Source organism: Pseudopipra pipra, chromosome 1 (genome assembly GCF_036250125.1).
Source record: "Pseudopipra pipra isolate bDixPip1 chromosome 1, bDixPip1.hap1, whole genome shotgun sequence".
Taxonomy (NCBI): Eukaryota; Metazoa; Chordata; class Aves; order Passeriformes; family Pipridae; genus Pseudopipra; species Pseudopipra pipra.
Window position 1 is genome coordinate 79155526 of NC_087549.1, and position 23972 is coordinate 79179497.

Sequence of the window (23972 nt, forward strand, 5' to 3'; positions counted from 1 at the left end):
TAGTTTTAAAGTAATTTTATACTTTGGGATTAATTTTTAAAAATAATTGAAATTTATTCTTTAGAAAATCCCCATTGTTTTTTAAAAAATTATATTTGTCAGAAGGTGCAGATAACAATGTTCTGAAATGTTTGTACAACTGTTCACCTCTATTGTAAATATGACTACTGAAGACTTTCACAGAATCACAGCATGGGTCAGGTTGGAAGGTGCCACATTGGGTCATCTGATCCAACCTCCCTACTCAAGCAAGGTCGTCCTAGAGCACATTGCACAGGGTAGTGTCCAGATGGTTCTTGAATATCTCCAGTGAGGAAGAGTCCATAACTTCTCTGAGTAATCTGTTTCAGTGCTCAATCACTTGCACAGTAAAAAAGTTCTTCCTCATGTTCAGATGGAACATCCTGTGCAATTATTATACTTGACTTACTGCATTTGACTCCTTTTACCTTTCATTATACTAGAACCTGCAGATCAAGGCCACATCAAACTATAAAATGTAAAAATATGATAACTTACAATTTAGACTGAAAAATTTTATATTTTTTTTTTCTTTCTGAGGCTGGAGAGCTAATTTTGATTTAGATATTGATTAGCTTAAGACATTGGGCATATTTTCTGTTGTGGTCATATTCAACATAATATATATGCCAATATTGGTAACAAAAGCCCTGACTTTTCTTATAGACACTCTTATATAGTTTGGAACTTAGTTTTCATTCAAAATCAGTAGAAATGGTGGTCCCAGGCTACATTTGCTCTCTATGTTAACTTAGGTTCTTGAACTTGCCCTCACCCACCCCACCCCTTGTGGTTCTGCAGATTGCTTTGGATTGTGGCTCTTATCTGACTTTTGCTGACAGAGCAGCTGAATCGTACTACAGGGAAGCCCTGGCACAGAAGGAGACTGATAAAGATACGTTTCACTAGATAACAAGATATGCTTTTTCACAGACGACCATCTGCCATTTCCTCAGAAACTCATATAATTTTGTTATAGTGGAGATGTCCTCTGGTTTTCTTAAGAAAAAGTTTTCTTGATATCCCAAAAGCCTAAAGAGACATACAAACTGAATGTAAAGGACATAAAGACCTAATGAAGTTGTAGGTTTACAGAGGCTTTTTGACTGTTTTTCAGTAGTGCCATCCTGAGTTTAAAAGATTATCTGTGCTATGGGAACTGCATGATTGAGAGTAGGATAATTACCAGCACATTGAGATGATCAATGATTTATAATGCAATGTCTTATCCTTTTCATTCAGAAACTTTGTTGAGGCCTGGAAAGAGGGAGAGAGCATGATATGCACATTACAATCTGGGATTGTTATATTTAAGTTTGAGGCTTCTGTCTCCACCAATTTAAACAGATATTAACTATGTGTTATTCTGCCCCTAAATTTCTGCAGGTATGATGAATGGTTGTATAATATAATATATAGATTTTTTTTTTATTAAGTTATTACTGGCTTTATCAACCTGTATTGACACAACTGGGAGACCATATGCCTTCACTGTAGTCTCTTTTCTTCTCTGATTGTGTGTAGTACTGCTGATCATTACAGTCCACCCCAGGAAAAATTCTTTGGATTTTCTTGTATTTAAAATTATAATTCTGTGCATCTAAATTGCTCCTTAAATTTTTAAATATCTTTATATAAATCCATCGTATAATTTCAACAGCGGTAGTGGTGATATTCTGGATTGGACTAGATCAAAGAATGCATTGCTAAAAAGTTGTCTCATTTCAATAAACAGCTCTGTGGAAGCTGATACCCTTAACTTACCAAAATAAGTTATAGTCATTTTCTAATCTACTAAAAATGCCTCAGGCATTATCCCTCATATATTCATGTTGGCCAGTTCAGGATCAGAGGCAGTAGTCACCACGCCACATACTGTAGCTAAAAGATTTTTTTAATATTTCTGAGGAATTATTCTTTCTAAATAGTTCATAGTAAGAACCATTTATTAATGATTGATCACTCCCAACAAAAACAAACTGATAAAAAATATTTCAAATTATCACCAAGGCACAAAAGCACACTGAAAGCATTCAAATAAGAACAACTTCCTTCTGTATTCATTGGCAACTGCTTCAGGCAATCACCAGGTTCTAAACTGTGACCTCTAGGGCATTACTTGCAGCTATATTATACTTTCATTACAGGTAGAAGACCCTTTTTTGTGGAAAAGTTTAAAAGTTAAAAGAAAACAGTATTACAGCAGGACCACTAGTAGCAACAATAGTTAAACTTGCTTAAATTTTGCTATTTCAATCCTGTGTTTTTATTCTTAAAGGGATTGAATGTTTGATCTCTCTGGATTTTATTGTTCAAACAATACCTTGCCCAAGAGTAGTCATTCACACATACAGAAGCATTTAAAAAATTTAAGCTTTATATTAATTTATATGATTTGGTTTTTTAAGTTGTTCTAACAGATTTAGGACTGGAACAGAAAGTAAGTAATTTTGTACAAAGAAGTACCTTTATACTTCTCATATATAATATCGTAACAGTACAACTGTTTCATGAGCACTATAGTGCTGGCCAAAAAAGTAGTTTCACAAGATTATTTAGCAGGCTTGATTGTTGAATTCAAACTACTAAAAACAAACAGTAAATGAGGAATTTTAAGGGAACTTGACCAATTTACTACATTTTCCAAAAGTCAGCTTTAGCCATTTGCTTAGACTACATAATGATCACCTATTTCTATTTAAATATCAGTCATATCATTCATACACTAGTGTCATGGCAGTATTTTTTTTGTATTAAGGTATTGATAGCCATTAATACCTACAAAATGTGTTCCACAGTCTTCAGTTGCTGCTCCAACAAGGTGAAACCTAGTAACTGAAGACTCATACAAACAAGATTTCACTCTGATTTTGCATAAGATTCATCCCTTGCTGATATGACTTGTTCCAAGGGCAGATTTCATGCTGGGGCTGCTTGACCTGTACGGAGCAGACAGTGGCTCTGAGATAGGGACAGGCTTGTCCTGTTTTCACCTCCTGTGCCAAGCAGGGACAGGAGGTGTGACATAGAAACTCTGATGGGAGATCTCAGGTTTTGTTAGCTGGTACGGGACAGTATAAATAAAAAGGTTCCTGAACAGCCTTTCTTTCTATCACAGGAGTACACCAGAGGTACTTGCTACACACACAAGCAGAAGACTAGAAAGTTTTCATACCATCACAGAACATATGTTACACTTGTTTCATAATAAGACTTACTGAATTGTAACATCTGGCTCTTTACCCTGCCCCTGTGATAACTAGACATTACATAAAATTGACCCTTGAGATTTATATTTTTACCTCCTCCAATTTTCTTTGTCTATGCCAAGAAACTGAAAGTGTTTCTCTGGTTTCTGTTCTCTTTTTTAGTGCTAAAAATAATCTGTATTTAATCTTAATGGATTAATTTTCTTGAAGGTCATGATCAGCTGTTACTCATTGTCTACCACCAGAAGTCCCTATTTCAGAGGGTGCTTCAGAGCAAAGACTGTGCTGCTGGACTTTTGTTTTATGCAAAGGAGCAAGGGCTCAGAAATCACTTTTACGTTTAGCTTTAGAAGATCTGCATCTATGCGACAAGTCAACATGTGCCACGAGTTATTTTTATTATTGATTTTAAAGCTGCTGTCTTGGTGAGGGAAATACCTATGCATTCAGTGGCTCTTTTAGCAGAGGACTCCAAGTGTCAATATTTTCTCTTTTTTTTAAACTGGCTAGGAGGCAGAGATTGAAGTCCAGGGCCGCCTTTGAGATACGCATGATACATACCTTTAGTCTGAATATGAGTTTGATGAGGCACAAAATAATTGCTTGAAGCAAAGTACCAATGTTAAAGACTTAATATTCATCCTTGAAAGGACCTTGTAATAGTACAGTTTAGACAAATACTTTTACAAAAATACAAATATACTTGATACAAAGTCAAGAACGAATGCTACCAGAAACAGAAAACTTTGTTAGTATTCTAGGTTTTACTAATTCTTCTTGGTGTGCAGAATCAGTCACAGAATAACCAAATAATTCCTACTTGAAATCATATGTCACTGTGTCAATGGATATGCTCCTTGATGATTTTTCAGTAGATGTCATGGCATAGTAATACAGGATAATTACTTCTTTGCAGTGATGCAAACCTAGCTGTTCCACAGATGTGGATACACTGAATGAAGACACACTTCAAGTACATAACACAGAGTAATTACGTCCTCTTTCTAGAAACATCCAAATGTGAAATGGAAAACATCCATTAATAGTCCCTCTTCTCCAGCTGAGAAGGACTGATCTCCAAAGACAATTAAAGGTTTCTAGTCTTTAAAGGGATGCATATTTTACTACTGCTAGGGAAAAAAAAAGGTTTTCATTTAAACAGAATAACAATTACATTTGCAATTAAATGGCTTTTACCTTTATTTTTTTCTCTATTATTTCATTGAACAATGTTATAATAACTGCATAAGTAACTCCAATCAATCCAGATAAAGTAACAGGATGTGGTCACACTTTGATCAGATTTCTAAGGGTCTATTATTGTCATTACTAATGTTCTGTTGTATAAAAACCCCAACATTGCATTAGTCTTTCTCTGCTGCTTCTTCCTGATGTGCTCACGGAAATGTAGCTGTCCCCTGTGTTGACAGTAAGCCTTGTTCTTTCTAGCGTTACTGCCTTCCAGCTGACAGTAAGCATATTGGTTAGTTTTCCTTGGTTATATTATTTGTTTCTCTCCCCAGGATGGCTTTCATCCTGTCTGTTTTCCTTGTTTGAATACCTATTCCTCTTTTTTGACTAATGTTGACAATTCTGCCCTAGTTTAATATGCAGTTTTCATTGATAAACAGTTTATTATCTCTTCTATGTAATCTATAAAGGCATGAGATATTTCTAGAACGATATTTCTCCTGTGAATTGCTGGTATTTTTATGTTTCTTTCCTATCTTCCTCTTTTTAGGTATTTCTGCAGAAAGTGGCCTATTTCCACATGATTGTGAATTTGGTAAACATTTTTTTCAGGTAAGATATAGAGTAGTCTAATTTTGTTTATTCTAATATGATATGAGCATTAGATATTTGCCTAAATCATCAAACTGCTTAAAAATTCAGACTTAACTGACTGTCGATTGGTCAGTTTTAAGACTATCTGTCTCTTGATTTTGTGCTTGCTTACAAGACTAAAAGGGAAAACAAAGTTGTTCCACATAACTCGAAGATCATCTGGAAATCGTACTCTTTGGTTGATCTCAGCTACTGTACGGGAAGACAAATTGTACTTAGACTGGAAACTAAGCATAGTTATGGATATTTATCTGGAAATTGGTATTTTGAAAATAAACTATATTTTTAGATAATTGATGCAATGTATCTATATGAAATCAGCCAGTAGCATTTGGGTTTATTAAGATTTTCTATTTATCTTTTAGCATAGTACCATTTAAAACATACTGCAATAATCGGTTAAAAGATGGCAATTGAATAAATTGTTGTCAGGAGGTCTGCCTACGAAGAAAAAGTTCAAATTTCTAGCTCAGTGGATAGAAAAGCATGCAAGAGGAAAACAATTAGGTCCACATGCCATCAGTGCTTCTGAAAATCTGATTTGATTTAACATTTTTCACTGAAAATACTGTCTTCTCAAGGAAAGTAAGATAAAATGTGAAATGCTTGCTTCTTTGGCTTTTACTGACAATTGATAGCCCATATTCAATAAATGTCAGAAATAGTTTTAAAAAAATCAATGTTTTATTTATTTGTTTTAATTTTTTATTTTCTTGGAACATATTTCAAAGCTGCCTGAATGACATTTTAAATTAATATATTATCTTTCTACAGTTATTAGTAATTCATCAGTCACTAATATTGCTTCTTTTTATGGAATTTCACTTATTTTAAGTAAAGTAAAACAACAGCAATATTCACACAGTCCAGTTCTAAAAGTCAATACTACAAAAATTTATGCAAGTCTACAGAAACACATGTTAAACAGAAATAAATAGGATAAAACACTGTATTTAAAATCACTATGCAGTTTGAGTCAAAATGCTGGGGCTCTTTACCAGAATGAAGTTCGTAGTGTACAAGTCATTTACTTAAGTCTGCATTGCCCCTCTTAACTACACAGTTCCATGGTTATATTAAACAAAAAAATACACTTGATAGGTATGCGTGGAGGGGGTTCCTTTAATACTATCAGTTGCTTGACATAAGAAGGCATTTATGCTGATTTACATTCTGAAAGGTAAATGAAGTTAAAGATCTAATGGAAAACTTCAGCAAATTTTGTCTTTTTCTTTTTTTTTCTTTGAATTGTAGTGGTTCCAATGATAAAACTAAATTAAAGCACTTATTAAGGTCAAAATATTTCCGTGAAAGAGGATAAACCAATTGCTATTTTGGTTTTTAATATCCAAGCTATCAACAAAGTCACAAGAATCAAGAAAAACTGTAGTAAAGATTTTGCTGAATACATGCTGTTGAAAAAAGCTTTACACTAACTAAATGTAACTAAAAGACAGTTTTTTCTGAAAAACAGCAGTTTTAATTAGTGAGTTCATGATTCCAATTCTACTGCAATGTATACTATGCATAGCTCCAATGGAGCTGAACTGCTCTAAAATATGGCTAGAAACTCAGAATTTTCACAAGGAGTGCTTAGTAAGGACTAAATAAAAACTCAGCAGAAAAGAGCAAGAACATCATGTTTTGGCCAATATTTGCTTTTCGGATACTTTTAAGTGAGAAAAATTCTGTTTAGTACATACAGATGAATTTTCAGCAAGCTTTATAAATAATGAACATAAACCCTGCTCAGCTGTTGTCCTGATGCATACAGAAAACTCTTATTAATACAAGTGTCAAGAGATACTGAGAATACAAAAAAAAAGAGTAGACCGACAGCAAACTATATATTTGTTTGCAAGGTTCTGTTGTAGAAAGCAGAAGCAGTTATCTAATTATCCTGTTATTACTTGTTTTTCTAATTCAGACAAATGTTTTCCAGTTACCATGGAATTGCACTGATACAATGGTCCTTCTACACTCTTTATAGTAAAAAGATCTAGTAAAACATGGAAAAATTAACAATATTCAAGCTATGCATCTAGAGACTTGAAAGTATAAAACAGTATAATATACTTCTAGAAATATACTACAGATTTTCTTTTTTTCCCCTAAAAAATTGTCTACAATATTGCTACTTTCCCCTCATATATTAAATGGTTGCTAAAAAGGGTCTCTCTGTCCTCCATATTAAGATTAATAAGATCCAACTGTAGCAGGTATACCTTTGGGAATGGATTATTTATTCAAGAGAAAAGTGCTTTTTTTGAGAAAAGAGATGTTAGAATCTAGGAGAATAAATAATTCAAGATAGTTCTCTTCCTTTTTGTTTCAATACTCAGGTGTATGTGTCTCATCCATAAGAAATTCCACATGCTTCTTCAGTCAACTTCTGATTCATACTGCTGTATTTAACCCTTTCGTCTTTATTCTGTGAGGCAAATCAGAGATTTTCTGCAGTCAAATAGAATAAGCATTTCTAAGATTGCTAACCTATTTAAGAAGGAAGAAGGCATTTTCACTGAAGAGATAAACTTGAAAGTCTAAGAATACTAAAGAAGAAAGCCTGAACCAAAAGATTTTTGTTGATGTTACTAGAAAGCACATTTTTAATATTTATTTTATGCATTCTATGCAAATATAAAAATATTCTTTTCTGTTACATGGTTCGAAAAACTTAGAAATATGTATTTTTTTTCTGTATTAAATTATGCAGAAAGAGAAGAAAAGCTTTTCAGTATTTTTAACCTAACAAGATAGTCTTTTTGAATTATAGGGATTCTACAACAAGTACAAATCAATGCAGAAAAACTTAACCTTTGGTCTTAAGGTTATGGTGCACACTCTGAGGAATAGATAATAATAAGTATTAAGGAAAATCCTTTGGAATGTTGCAATTGTAATATATCTGTACATTGCAACACCTCCCTGAGAAGCACAGCATCACATATAATTATACAGCACCCAGAGATAACACAAAAGACCATCTGTAAGCTTTGAACAGATGTAGCCTTTGAATACTTGAGCTTATTGTGGTCTTAACATTTTTAAACCTCAAAACAAGTGCAGCTTCAAAAACAATACTGGAGTAGCAACAAAATCAAAACTGGAATATTCACAGTCCTCTGCCAATTTTTTTTTCAAGTGAATCTCCCTAAAAACATACAGACTAAGATGAATAGAATAGAATAGAATAGAATAGAATAGAATAGAATAGAATAGAATAGAATAGAACAGAACATAACAGAATAGAATAGACTACTTCAGTTGGAAGAGACCTAGAACAATCATACAATCTGACTGCCTGATAACTTCAGGGCTGACCAAGTTGTTAAGTGCAAACACTTCTTAAACACCGACAGTCATGGAGCATCAACCACCTCTCCAATGTTTAATGACCCTCTTGGTAAAGAAATGCTTCCTAATGTCTAGTCTAAACCTCTTCTGGTGCATTTATGAAATATTCTCACGTCATCTTGTAACTGAATACCAGGGAGCAGGGAGCAGGACCCTCCTTTCCTCTCCCCCTCCTCAGGACCTTCCCTGCCCCTTTCTCCTCGGAAAGGTGTGGAGAGCGATGAAGTTGCCCTCAGTCTTCTTCTCTCCAAACTAGACAAACCCTAAGTATTCAGCTGCTCATAATGTCATAAGACATTCCTTCCAGCCCTTTCACCAGCTTTATTACTCTACTCTGGACACACTGAAGGACTGAAGGATCCATCCCACAGCAGGATAACTTGTCCAAATGGATGTTGGAGGAACAGTATCAAAAGCCTTATTAAAATCCAGGAAATCTGCATCCACTACTTTCCCTTCATCCTCTAGGGGAGTGATCTTATCAAATTAGGATATTAAATTAGTGAAACAGGACTTTCTTTTTGTGAAACCAAGTTGACTGTGCCTGATGACTGTATTATTTTTTAAATATTATTCTTTAAATATCTTTCATTAGTATCCAGTGTGATATTCTGCATTACTTTTCAAGGAACTGAGGTTAGACTAACGGGTCTGTAGTTTCTGAGTCTTCTCTCACACCATTTTTGTAGATTGGAATAACATCGGCTAGCAGATTAATTTTATTTCATTAAAGCAGCAGGAAATGGTGCAAAGTACATTGTAGGATAGAGTTTGTTTTAGGGGTCAAAGGAAAGGGAAAAGAAAAGGGGATGGGCAGAAGAAGAAAGAAGTGAGAAGGGACGTAGTGCAAAGTCTTCTTTCAGGAAGACTGAAAGGTAGAAAGAAGATAAAATCCTATAAAACTTACTAACCATGCACTATAGAGGTAGATCTTCACACATCCTGAACTAGCTTTAGGGATGGTTATAAACTCTTTGTCCCAAAGGTATCATATGCCCAAGTGGAGCTGGAGTTTCACCGAATAGGGCTAATCAAAAGCATGGATTTAATGATCCTGTACTTACACCTGGATAAACAACACATATCATTCTAGAGTGCTGTCAGCTTGGGGTGCATTGTAAGCAATAAAATTATAACCAAGTTATTAATAAAAACTGATTTCTTCAGTTCAATAATCACTTGCTATGAACAGAAAATACCTAAATGGAAAGTAAAATGCATACTTCTTGGTTTTTCACATGCTCATAAATCCCTCAAACCATAAGTCTATGAAAGATAAAAGCCAAGGTTAGAAGCTACTTTGTAAGAAGCAGATAACAGACGCATATGCGAACAAAGTTATCTCTACAGACTAATGGAAACTATAGAAAACACTATTTCAAAGACAAAACTTAAAAAGTTTCTCCCCATTTACAGATTTCTTATCTAAGAATAGTGAAGGAAAAAAGAAAAAGGAAATTCAACCAAAATACCCACCATTTGCATAGATATAAGAGCAAAGTAAACTTTTCCAAATAAGAGAAAAGTTTGTTCACATGGGATGAGATATTAAAAATATTAGATTGGCTTGTAAAGCTGTAAGCTGAAAACAAAAACATTTTGACAAGGATGGAATGATTGCAAGTTTTACAGTGTACCTTAAGTTTCTGAAGACAATGAACTAACCTCTTTCACTTTCAAATACATCTCATTTTCCTAACTGTAGGAATAATTCGAAGGTCCTGTTTGTTTGGTAAGCCTTCCATTTATCTCTAAATGGCCAAATATTCATCTATGGTTTATCTGTTCCTATGCCAAAAAAGGGTCATGATATCCTTCATCTAGTAGTCTTCTTTCCCTTGTGAACTGTGAGTTAGTTTAGAAAAGACCTGCTTGGAAACTGGGAGGTCTTATGGTAGTATAATATGGTCTTATGGTAGTCTTCGCGAACGAAGATTTGGGAAAGGTCATTACCTTTCAAGCCTGCACAACGGATTTTTTAGGTGAGACACAGTGTGGCTGAACTGAGCCCACCCTTTAATCCTGAGGTTCATCTGCTGGGGCCGACCAAACTTGGACAGTGGCAGTGAGGTCCTCGGGACGTAGGTTTGCTTAGAGTGACCTTCTCTTAGATGAATGGCCTTACAGGGCTGATGAGCTCCATCTGCCTGGGGTCCCTGACCGGGAATTGAACCCGGGCCACGGCAGTGAGAGTGCCGCATCCTAACCACTAGACCACCAGGGGACCCGGGAGGCCTTATATATACCCAACAAAATACAAATAGAACAATAGAGTTTCTTTAGCCAGTCTTTTAGAGGCTTGATGTTGGGTTTATTTATTTATTTATTTTAGATAACCTGCATATAATAACTGGGGTAGATGTTCAGCTCAGACTATGGGGAAGTATCAATTCCTTGACATTGAATAGTCTGACCCTCATCAGAAAAAAACATGTAGATTCTGAGTTCAATTTACCCATCTGAGAAAGACAGAGAGTAGAATCTACAGTCTTGTTTTTTTATGTTTTATTTTTCTCAGACAAAATCTTACTAGATTCTTGCCTGGACAATGAAAAGTTGTGCACACACAATAAAGACCTCGAAAGACAAGTACATTAAGGAAGATACCTAGAATATATCAAAAGAAATCTTACTTCTAGATACCATTACAGATGGAAAAAAAATACATTTTTGGACATGGAAATATAGGCATTAAAAACTTTGTAATTTAAGTGTGGAAACTTTAATTAGCCAATAGAGATATCACCAATAAAGTCAGTGAATTTCAGAGAGCACATGTGAGTTTGGTCAGCTGATTAGTTCCCAAAGTTTATGGCTGTATTAATTAGACACTTGACTGAGTTGTTCAATTTTCTACTGATATCAGAAGCAAGTATATATGGTATTTCCCAGAGGTTGATATGGATGACATAAGTTTAGCATTACAGTGATTTAAGATTTTTAACAAATTTGGGGAGAAATAAAACATTAATGTCTAAGAATGTGTGTGTGTATGGAGGGGGGGTACGTATGTGAATTTTTAAAAACTAATCAACATCTTATGGAAAAAAAAGTTTATTATTTATTTTCTGAGTGTCATAACTGTTATTATTAGCACATGCACTGTTGAAGTTAACTACTAATTAATTACTACTAATTAATACTTTTTATGTATTAACATGGGAAAATCCTTACAGATCATGTTAATACGTAGATATTAGGGAAAAACACAAACAATAAATGGATTTAAATAAAAATATTTGCCTTAGAACACAAACATAAGTTAAAGCAGACTAGTAACATTTCTGTAATCTATAAATAAAATTGATGCATTATTGTGAGTGGGTTTTTTTCTTTCAAGTGATTTCATTGTTCAGATGATGTATATTTGATAGAAATAGTTAGAAAAGGTAATATAAGGGAATATTAAAATATTGCATTCTGTGTAAAACACAAATGCATACACAAATAGTCCAATCCTTATTCTATTAAGAAATTAGAAGAGCAGTAATTACGTAATGCTTAAAAACACTGCCAGTATGTGCTAGGCACCTAATAATTTGTGTATTCCATAATTTTTCTGTGGCTTTAGATGGATGTTTGATTTCTTTCATGAATACTGAGCACTTATAATTTATTTTTTTTTACTAGACTTACAGGTCATTTTAATTTTAGAAACATATTGTGCTTCTATTAAAAGCATGGAAAAATATTGCAGGGAAACCTGAATTTATCTGATCATGTTTGAAAAACTGACTCAGGATAAAGTATGCCTGAGAGAGATGCATTTTCCTTTTTAACTGAGATTGTTAATATTTTAACTTCATGTTCATGATATTTTGGGGGAAGAATCAAGTAGATAAGTGGAACTCTGGTCCATTTCTTAATACTAGAAAGATTTATTATAATGTTAGTTTGACTGTATTTTCTTAGATTCCAGCTTATTTTATTAGCTAACCAGGAACTGCAGATACTTCCAATATTTGAAAGAATGTTTACATGGCAATCTATGCCATGTAATCAAATCTGCTGATTTGACTTTTGAGTTTCTAGTTTTTGGCAAATAAATTTTTAAAGATAAAACTCCAGGACATGATGAGTTGGGATAAAAGTATGGAATTCCATTACATATATGTTCACCACTGAATTCTTATTAATATTTACTAATTATTACTATTCTCTAATCCCTAACTACCTTGGCAGCCCAACTATAGTAAAACAATGGTATTTTAGCAGAAATTGTCACCTTCCCTGCAGTCAGAATGAGTATATTGCAGTCCTGACTGATTAAAATCTTGTCAACAGTACACATTTTACATTTAAAGAAAAGCAGTTCCTGAAAAGATGTCACATAAGCATGTTCCTAAACTTCCATTCCACTAACAAAACTGTGCCCTACTAATTCAGAGAGAGAATAATAAAAGGTCAGAAAGATTTAAAAGTCATAAAAATGTATTAATTGCCGGGGCATTAGGCCATCTGTCGTGAAGCAAGAGTCTTTGCCCTCCGTGGTGGACTCAGCTATATCAATAGTGTAACTGCTGTTCAATAGCTATGTGTTAGTTGAGCTCCTCCTGGAGCAGACATTTAATTGAAACACAGACTGGCAGAGTACATGGCTCCCTGTTGTTAATTGGTCTTTAGAGACTGTTAAGAAGTATGCCAATTATCTCTAGCCGCAGTCCCATAACAACAAAAAAAAAAAATTAAAAGACAGAAAATAATAAGGTCACCTTGTCTTTTCATTTGCAAGCACAATAAAAAATTTGCCAGTTTTTAAGTAAGCCTGTGTGGCATTTTATTTAGACACAGACTTGAACAGAAGTATGGCACAGTAGTTGTTCATGTACCACTAAAGCAGGTGGCCTGGAGATTGTATGAACAAAATAAAAAGTCATTTTTTTTCCCTCTTCAGTGAAACATATTCTTTTTAGGATCAGGTTAAGAGCCTTTATTTAAGATGTGTAAAAATGATGCACTGCAAAATGTCAAGATGTCTGAAGAAGACGGATGGGAGAAATAAAGCAACAAGTGATCTGTGAGAGAGTCCTAACACCCTTCAGAGAAGATGACTTTAAGAGCTAATTAGAAACATTTTTCAGTACAAGCAGTTAGCTGCATTTTCTGTCACAAATTATTTAAACTAGGAAAGAGGAAAGAAAAGTATTCAACAATCACTTCAAAATATAAGACAAAAGAATAGAAAAACTCTGTAATATGCAATAACATATTTTACCTTTTAAAAACACCATTTGTGAGCTAAAAAACATTCTTCATTAAACAATAAATCTGTCCTAAGAAAATAGAAAAAGACTTTAAATAACACATTCACATTTTTAAAAAGGAGCAAAAATTTTCCTCTATATATAGAGGACAATATTTATACTACACAATAATATAAATCATAATAGTAGAAACATTTATTTTAAGAAAATAAAGGGAAAAAGTCCATAGTCAATATATGTAGTCAATAGGAATTCCTACAAAATTAAATGTGAATGCATACAAGATTTTCCATCTCTCCAGCACAAAAATGATGTTAAGAATACTGTCTCATAAATGGATCCTCTTATATTTACAATCAGAATATTTAATGTCCATATCTAGGAATTTAAACCTACAATTGCCTTTGTCTTAAAATTCAAGTTGCTTTTACAAATTTTGCTTTCATTTTTGGAAGAAACCTTTTTACCAAGAAGAATGTTCAGGGAATACTCTCTTCTAACCATTATATTCTTCTCTATATTCATTGATGCAAAAATCTGGTGAATAGTAAGAGTGTCATCCTGCAAAGTCTTAAGCATGCAAGGCATGTAAACACCGCAGAATGCTGCTAGAGGCAACAGAGATACTTCACTTTTAGCTGGTCAGTGAAATCATTTTACATGTTTGATGAAAGATAGACTACTGATGTAAACAGTGCTGCTTAGGGTAGTTTTCACAGAATCATAGAACATGTTGAATTAGAAGGGACCCATAAGGATCATCAAGTCTAACCCTTAGCCCTGAACAGGACCAGCCCCAAGAGTCATATCATGTACGTGAAAGTATCATCCAAACGCTTCTTGAGCTCTGTCAGGTTTGGTGCTGTGACCACTTCCCTGGGGACCTTGTTCCAGTGCTCAACCACCCTCTGGGTGAAGAACCTTTTTCTAATATATCTAGCCTAAACCTCCCCTAACACAACTTCAGGCCATTCCCCCGGGTTCTGTCAGTGATCACCACAGAGAAGAGATTCAGTGCCTGCTTCTCCTCTTCCCCTCATGAGAAAGTTGTAGACTGCAATGAGGTCTCCCCTTAATCTCCTCTCCTCCAAGCTGAACAGATCAAGTGCTCTCAGCAGCTCCTCATATGACTTCCCCTCCAGGCACTTCACTGTCCTCGTTGCTCTCCTTTCTCTCCTATTTAAATGATTAAACAGCCTAACGTATGTCTATGTTATGCAATGAAACAATCTTCAGAGCCCTGTGAAGGGCTAAATGCAGAGAAAAAAGCAGAATAACCATGTTAACTGCTAGTTAACCATGTTAACAGTTGGAGATAATACATATTGTGGCACACCACATCAGTGCAATGGTAACACTTTTGGGACCTCATGTAATGTCACTGAAGAACACTGAACTGATCGGTTGCTAGAGGACTTCAGCAGTTCTGTGTTTAAACCTTAGGGTGAATGACTGATGGTCTAACAGTATTTTAGATGGCCTTCAAGTAGGAGACTCATGGAAGCTCATGGCAAATCACCTTGAATAATGTTGAACAAGGACTGAAGAATCCACACTTTATTTCTGTGAACCTTGTTTCCCAAAGGACAATTTGACTGTGAGACTGAGTCTGCTTCATGGCATGAACTAACAGACCTGGTCATTCAGCTCAGAGAAGAGCTTGTAAAAAGAAGTCCTGAGTTTCCAGCAGATGACTATTTATATCATTATACTTTAAGATATTCATCATCAGGAATTAATTGACACTGCCTGAATCCAGAAGTATAAGTATCTAACCTACTGCTCAATATTATTAAAAGACAAGAAACCTGAAAAACAGGCTTTATTAGGACTGGTCTGGTATTAAAAATTGCAGCAGGACAATTTGGTGTAATAAACTTTAATAGAGAGGAAAAAAAGATATTACATGTTGTAAAATCGTCTTTGCTTCTACTCATTTGTAGGAGACATGCATATTCCCTCAGACATGATGCTGGAAGAACATAATTCACATGCTCATGTCTTTGGTTGCTCATTATATTAAATAAAGAGTTCTGGCTAATTAAATAAGACTGCTTTAAGGTAAATCTCAGTTCTCCTTCAATAAATACAGGCATGAAAAGCTTCCAGGTAAATACCCCTTGCTGGGTTCTAAACTTGCACATATCACCCTGAGGTCCATTGCACAGACTTGAAAGTTCAGCTTTTAGAATTCTATACTGCTTTAATGGTTCATATATTTTTATTTGTTGCTGTAAAAGTGTATCTAAAAGCTTAGATAGTTTTTTGTGAGTTTTCTTTTTCTCTTTTTTTTTTCTTATTGCACAGGACAGTAATTGTGAACTACGCTTCAGATCATTGCCCTTTACAATTTTGAGTACTGTCTGCCTAAAAGAAAAAACAAACATAGAAATATATTCTCAAAGACCAGGAAGACCAATACAGGAAAAGAAAATTCTACACTTTTCAAATCTCTGGAAAAATATTAATATTTTTCATATTTCTTGCAGGCCTCCTTCCAAGTGACCCACATTGGTCACTGTTAATGATCTTTTTATCATTAATGATTCTCTCAATATTTGCACTAGTTGAAAGCTTTGTTAACATAGCAACATAGCAACATTAATAAGTGATAATTTTAAATTTGACAGAATTACTGGTAACTCAAGAATCATTAACCTACTTTGGTACCTTTTGTGTGTGAGGGAACACAGACTACCATGACTATAGAGAGGACATAAATAAAAGCATTGCAGAGGACTAAGCTTGAATTTTTCCTGTAACAAATGTGAAAGTCATTGTATTGACCATTTAAAAGCTACTTCTTTTAAGTGCTAGGCTGTTACAATTATATATTCATGAAGAAGTGGTAAAACCTCAAACTTGGTTAACTAAAAGCAATACTAAGTTTTATTCTGGAATGCAGAAAATCTAATACTAATTTTTCTTTTTGTTACCATTGATGTTGTTGTTAAAGATAGCTCTTTAAAGAAAATTTATGGATTTTTGAATTAGTTTTCACTGGATGCAGTTAAAGTAAATTAGCTGTGTTATAAGGTAACATAGAGGGCTAAATAGAATTCACTATTCCCTTTAATATTTAAAGGAACACCTGGTAATTTTTAAATATTATTGGCTATTTCTGAGAATCACACAACCACAGAATGGTGTAGCTTGGAATGGACTTCTTACCTCATCTTGTCCAGAAGATGAACTATAAAGATATGCATAATACCTTAATTTTATTGACAACATATGAAATAATATACTTCATATTTATCCAGATATGTCCCAGACACAATTCTAACCCCAGTTAAAAGCTATTCATATATTAAGGTGATTAAGAGATTTCACTATGGAAAAATTACTCAGTGCTTCTTTGTGTCTTGTTTTTCCTTTGTTTCTCTATTAAAAAAATCCCCATTATATAAATAAATGACTGTCATCTGTTTTCCACTTTGATGCCACTATTGCTTAGCAAGAAAATCTGTAAGTGATTAAAACTGAAGGGAGTAATATGCCTGAAATGTCATTAGAAATGACAACCTTTAGGATTAAATTTGTCTTCTCAAATTTTTCAAATATTCTCTCCTATGTCTAGATAGTCATGGAATGCATGAAAATTGTCACGACCTCTTTCTTGGTAAAAAAAGTTTTAAAAAATTGTTGTTTTTTTTTTCCCTCCGTCTGATGTGTTTCCCAAAATGCAAGTAATTCTTGCAGTCCTTTAGTACTATCTTTTTAAGTTGCTTAGACCTCTTCTAGAAAAATCCATCAGGAAAAAGCTGGTTATCATTCCTGTTATTGTTATCATTACTATTATGGGAACAGATACAAGGAGTAAAGCATATTCTCATGCATTCTGTGAGCTGGGAGCAAATTTGAGTCTAAAATAAGAGTGACGTTTCAGAAATACTCAGGAGACAATGTTTAAACTATTTTTTTATTTTTTTTAAAATGATATCTGAAGGATTACATATTTTAAAGTTGTTCCTGGCTACAACAACAACAAAATAAAATTGTCCGATAATTTATATGACATTAAGAGAAAAAAAAATGAAATGAAGATACAATATCTTTGGAGTAGCTGCAAGCAGTGAGAATGTGTAGGGGTTTTTTTGGGGAGAGGGCAATCAAAGAGTTATTTTGTAAAGAAAAGTAGCAACATTGAGAGAGGAAAAAAGAACAGATGGAGATATTACATAAATTACTAGATACTACATTAAGAAAGTTTTGCAAATAATGATCCATATTTATCAAATTCTCTTTTCAGAATTAGTTTCCTACTTAAGAGATAGTAAAACTGAGTTTGACTGAATTACAAAACAATACATAATGGCTTACAGTACAATATCATTTCAGTGTTACTAAAAATATATGTAGCAGAACACTATTAGTTAGGTCTAACTCTTATGTCCCATCCTAGTTTTATTGGCACCAAACATTGATTACAAGGATTTGATGCACTACAGAGTTTTTTCCACTGAGAGCTTCTGTAATGAATGTATTAACTTCTAGGGCAGAATAACTAGGACAACCTTTTAAATGTACTTGGAAAATAAAAATAAAATCATACAGTAGCACAATGTCACTTTCTGTATTCATAAAATTTAGTACTATATAAAATTATAGCTTTTAGTATTTAGGACAAGGTGTTATTTTAATGAACATTTATTTCTTAATATATGTGAGATGCTTTTACTGCTTTTCACCCTGTATAAAAAATTCATACTTGAGACATAAAAATGGATATAAAATAATCACATCCTAATTTGTCTTGTATCTTCAGAAATTCTTACAGTCCTCTGAGTGGATGAAAATTAAGGAAGAATCAGGCCCAATATGCTGCAATTATTATTTCCACTTCCATATTTAAGTCTAACAAACATGCTGTTTCCATTGAAACAGGTTATTCAAGAGCAGAATTTGCTTCATGTTGCAATACATTTATAGAAATTCTGTTTGAAAAAAGGGCAGAAGGAGAAATCTGTTATTAGAATAAAAAAAAAGAAGCAGACACAATATCAAATAAAATGGAAAGAAGCTAGATAGCAGCGTAACTACACAAATATATCCAATACATCATTGACAAGGTGAATATTTTTCTGATGCATTTCTTTCACAACCTAGTATTTCAGCTGTTGCTGTGTCAGTTTTTGACTGTTATGGGCACCTTAAATACATTTTTCAACTTTTAATTCAGCAGCATGAAAGCAATTTTTTGCTTAAAATATCCAAATTCTCACAGTAAATGCAAATTATAACCCTTCCTCAAAGTTAGTTCAAGATATCTTTTCCAAATAGCAACCTTTGCACCAGAAACTCAGGAAAAACATTTTCAGTTAAAAAAAAATCCAGGAAAAGTTTTAAAAATATCTGCTAAATGCATCTAGTCTAGCTCAATAAGCCCCTCATTAATAAAAAACTTTTGTTCTTATTTTAAATACAAAGCTCTTTTTTTTTATTAACATTGGAAAAAGGTGTTTAATATAAAGAGAAACTTGGTTTTATGGTTTGTACCTTCATCATAGCTCTATCTTACCTTGCCAAATAATAAAAATTACTTTTACACATATAAATCACAGTTGAAAAAACTGACTAAAAAACATACACTAAATCTAATATATTTAAAGTTAAGGATTTTGCAAAAAAGCACGTTTTTGAAAATCTAGCTTGGGTTGACTTGATTTAAATACTTAAAAATCTTGAATTCTGCCCACATATACCCATTATTTGGCAGTATGATAGGCAAATTTCTCTAAAAGAAACAGCTGTTGTCTTCTTCAAGGTTATTTATAATGCTCAACTTTTTGAGTTTTATAAATACGAGAAGAATTCTGTATAGAATTTGAGCTGGATAAAGGAGCTCAGGAATTCTTGAGTAGTATTCCTTGCTAATGAATCTCATACACTGGAAATAAATTCACTGTTCGCTTTGAGATTTTTCTGTATAATATTGGAGTATGTTCATTCTTACACTAGTCTTACTCTGCCATTTCTATCCTATCCACAACAAAGGTTTACAGCCCTGTATCTTTGGACATACTAAATCAAAGTACAACCTCAGCTGCAAAAATTATAATGTTGGAAATTTTCTTTCTAGTCCCCTTTCTTACGAACACAAAAAGTTGGAAGAAAGAGGTATTCCCTCTGGGTGGTACTCAATGTAAATTTTGATGTCTTCTAATTCTGTGAATTACCTACCACAGCAGACAAGTCCCATTCATTCACCATAATTAGTACTCCAAGGTGAGTACCTGTTTCATGTACTACTACAGCAGGAATTAGAGAGAGGAGGGGAAAGAAAATTCTCCCAGCAGAGCTCAACATGATAGACTGTACAAATCAATTTTAATTAATTCTGCCTCTTTAAATCTGCCTGCTCTTTTGGAAAGATTGCTATCTGCGTCATGCACTATGGCAAGATAATTAACAAAAGCACTGCAGGGCGTTGATAGTGCTAGCAGCCAATTTACTTGGCAACATCTTGGTTTTATAAGAGTGCCAGGTTAGAAGGTCCATTGTATTAAGAGTGGGATTTGTGTTCTATCTTCATATAAAAATACTGATCTTTTACCAAGGAACACCTTGTGAGGTTTTAATTATATGGCTCCAAGCAAGAAGTAATGAGAGAGAACTTCTGAAAAACACCTTCAGTGTTGTGAGGCAGAGACTGCTTCAATGTAAGATTACTGACAATGAAAACCCAGAGTGTCAGAGCTATAAAGTTCATACTGGGAAGCATAAACTTATAAAGAGTGATTTTGTTCTGTTTTGTTTTTCCATGCTACTTGGCACACATTTCAAGCCAGCTACTGTAGAGAACTGACTTTTCTGAAACAATATCTCTGTTACATTACATTGCTTCATTTCCTTGTAAGGCACTTGGTGGAGTGGAAAAATATACTACGTCAATAATAATATGTCAGTGGACTTTATCGACAGTAAACTGATTTACCTTTGTGTATTTTGTAGTGCAAACATTTCAAAATAGTGCCCTTTTTCAGAAATGATAAAGCAATCAAATGCAATGCAACAAACAAGAAAGTCAAAGTATTGTCTAAATGTGTCATTACAAATAAGATTACCGATCTTGTGTGTGAGTATATATATTTGTGTGTGTGTGCGTATAGATCTAGATAGATATAGATATATACGCCCACATGTATATATACATATGTGAAATTTGTATTTCGCAGTAGCATTTCATGATAATTGAGGGATAAATTAGTATATATATTCCTGAAGAATCAGGATAGTAGTTCCATATGATTAAGATTTAAGTTAAAATAAAAAATGTGGATCATATTATACAAAACACTTTTTTGGTAGAAGTTCAATCTGCTATTTAGATAATTTTGAAAAAAGTTATATTGTCAAACCAGGTATCATCTACCTTCTGCAGCTGAGATGAAAGGCTAAATTAAGTAAAAATTGAAATTTGTCTTCTGCTTAAGTCAATAGATGTGTGACTGCGTGTTCATGGATAATCCAGGTTAAATCTCTGCTGGTCTGTCTACTGTGTGTACAGACAGTGGTCATACAAACATGGTATTTGAACACAAACTCTTTTCAACAATGACAACACTTTTATTTCCACTTATATAACAATAAAACATTATATTTAATTTTAAGTGGCTTCATTTACATCTTTTGCACAATGCTATAAGTGCTTTGACATACAAGTAGTTTTATTTTGCTAAATAAGGATCTCTTTATGTAATGCGTACGGATGTCAAGATTTGGTAGCGAGGGCAAACACAGGGGTGGCTCCCTCAGGAAAAGACTGGGGCTGCCCTGTGGTGGAAGTACCTGGTTCCAGTCTGCTGGAGTAGTTTTATCCAGAAAGACCAAAGCTTGTGGAGACAACCCTCTCTGGAACAGGGGAAAAGGGTGAAAACAAAGAAGAAACAGAGAGAAAACTGCTATGTACAGAAGGTAATACTCCTCCTTCACCAATTCCTCCCCATAGTGTCAGGGGAGGGCTTGGGAGTGAAACAGTGAAGTTGGGCATAAGAAACAGGGGAGGACAGATATTGCTTTAATGCTTGTCTTTTGTTTCTCACCACTTAAATCTATTTCAGTTAACAATAATTTAAATTAATTTCTTCCATATAGACTTTTTTTTTACTGTAACAATAACCATAAGCAATCTCCCTATCTTTGTCTCAACCCATAATATTTCTCATTTTACTGTTTCACTTTCTACTGCAAAGGAAGGGGAGTAAACAAGCAGGTGAGTGGGCATTGGGCTGTTAGCCAAGTCTAACCCACCACACTCCTAAAAGAACTTGGATAAACTTCATATAAATCTCCCTACATTTATCTTTACATCTTCATCTAACAGAAAAGTAAGCCCCACTGTTTTCTTTTCCTTATAGCCCAGTGGGACAATATTTTATTTTGATTAATTGTATTTTAATTTTTTTACCAAACCACTCTGTTGCTAGATCATTCAGCTCTTTCATTTAAATTATGCACTCCCGTAGGTGAAAGTATGAATTCAGAATCTTTTGAGTTCCCTGGGAAATTCTACAGTTCTGTTTACAGGGATGACATACAGAAAAAACCTGAACATTGACACGAGAAATTTTTCCTATATCAGCAATTATCTCAGTGAACCATGTATATCTCCATAAGAGAAGCAGTCAACTAGAACTCTCTGTCATGAAACACTGCATACAAAATCTAAACAGTGGAAGAAAACAAAGTACAATATTTGACTCATGCTGTAGCAAAATGATCAGGCTTATAGCACACTCTGTTTATTTGTTTTGTTTAGGTTCCTTTATCTACAACACTGGCATATTTAGAATTAAAAAAAACCCAACCAAACAAAAACTGTGTACACATAAACAACAAAATGCAATTTGAAAAATTCCTATCAGAATGTGTAACTGGCTTTTTTTGCTAAGAAAGTTTTCAAAGTAATTCTGAGGCCAAATAATGCAGTTTCTGTCTGTCCTATAGATAGCAATAAAATTCAAAAGTGCTTAGGCTAAGACCAAAACATTTGTGTAAATTAGGATTAATATGATTAAGTGAAATCAAATAAAACCTGAGCCATTCAGGCAGGAAAATATGATCAAGAATGGCAGAGGTGAAAGGGACACTTAACTGATGTTGGAGACTGCAAAAATTTAGCACAGCTATAAGTCTCTCCTCATCACTGTAGAACACTATTTAGTTATATTTTATTTCAATATTTGAAATGTGCTGCTATTGTCTTGGCTTTGTATCATATTACTCTTGAAAGAAGTGGTGAGATTTGGGGCTACACCACTCTACATCTTCATTTGCAACTGTATGTGTCAGTATTTCAGCTTTCTCTCCAAACCTATGAGTGAAAGTTTCCTATTGATGTTCCTGAGTGCTACAGCACATATTCAAATTTCAAGTTTCTCCTAACATCCCTCCATGAAGTTAATTGAAAATGGTCAATTGTGAAAGACATTATGTCATTTTACAGCTCATCTACTCTATACAAAACCCTTTAATATTTCAAGGATGTAAGTCTGTTCCTTGTAAGTGTAGATTATAACTGCTTAATCATGAGAGAAAAAAGTTCTAAAGATAATTCATGAGGTCTTGAAGACACTAGTGCTCTCTCCATCATTACAATTGGTGTTCATTCTTCCGAATTTCAGGGTATTATTAATGTGTAAGAAACACCTCCATGCAAAGGAAAACTGTGGAGCTCATGAGCAGCACCACTTAAGCTTTGCCTAAATGGAAATGTTCCAAATAGTTGTATTGATGATGAACTCTTTCTCTGCCTGCCCCGGCATATTATTGGGGTTGCTTGGTGTGAATCAGACCAGCTGCAGCTATGATAGTTTTACTGCTCCATGGAAACCAGATGAAAAGAAAGTGGATATTACAGTTGACACAAAACTGAATATAATCCAGCAGTGTCTTCTCATCACAAATAAAGCAACCAGCATGTTAAATTGCATTATGAGGACTATGACCAGCAAACCCACTTTACTCAGTGACAATGAACCCAAACCTGGAATATTGTGACCAGTTTTGGACCCCACAGTTGAAAAAGGTGTAGGGTTACCAAGACAGTCAGCTTAGAGCTCATGAACTCCAAGAGAGGTTGAGGGAGATGGCCTTGTTTCATCTGGAGAAGACAAGGTCAAAGGGCAATCTAGGAAAAAATCAGAGTATTTGAAGGGAAGTTACAAAGATGACTGAGCCTAGCTCTTCGTAGAGATGGCAGACAACCAAGTTAAAGGGGAAATGGCTAAAATTAGCTACCTGAGAGGTTCAGATTAGGTAGTTGGAGGCTATTGCATCTGTGGAACAGGTCACCTAGGAAGGCAGCACAGTCTTCATCATTGACAACTTCCAA

The 23972-nt window shown here is 34.2% G+C and overlaps 1 protein-coding gene and 1 non-coding gene across 8 annotated transcripts in view; both read right to left on the bottom strand.

Annotated features, from left to right (window-relative positions):
• CDH12 (cadherin 12) overlaps positions 1-23972 on the bottom strand; it is a 576725-nt gene that overhangs the window by 472348 nt on the left and 80405 nt on the right. The window lies entirely within an intron of this gene.
• On the bottom strand, positions 10585-10657 carry TRNAE-CUC (transfer RNA glutamic acid (anticodon CUC)). Its single transcript has one exon. It is a non-coding gene; the product is annotated as a tRNA-Glu (tRNA).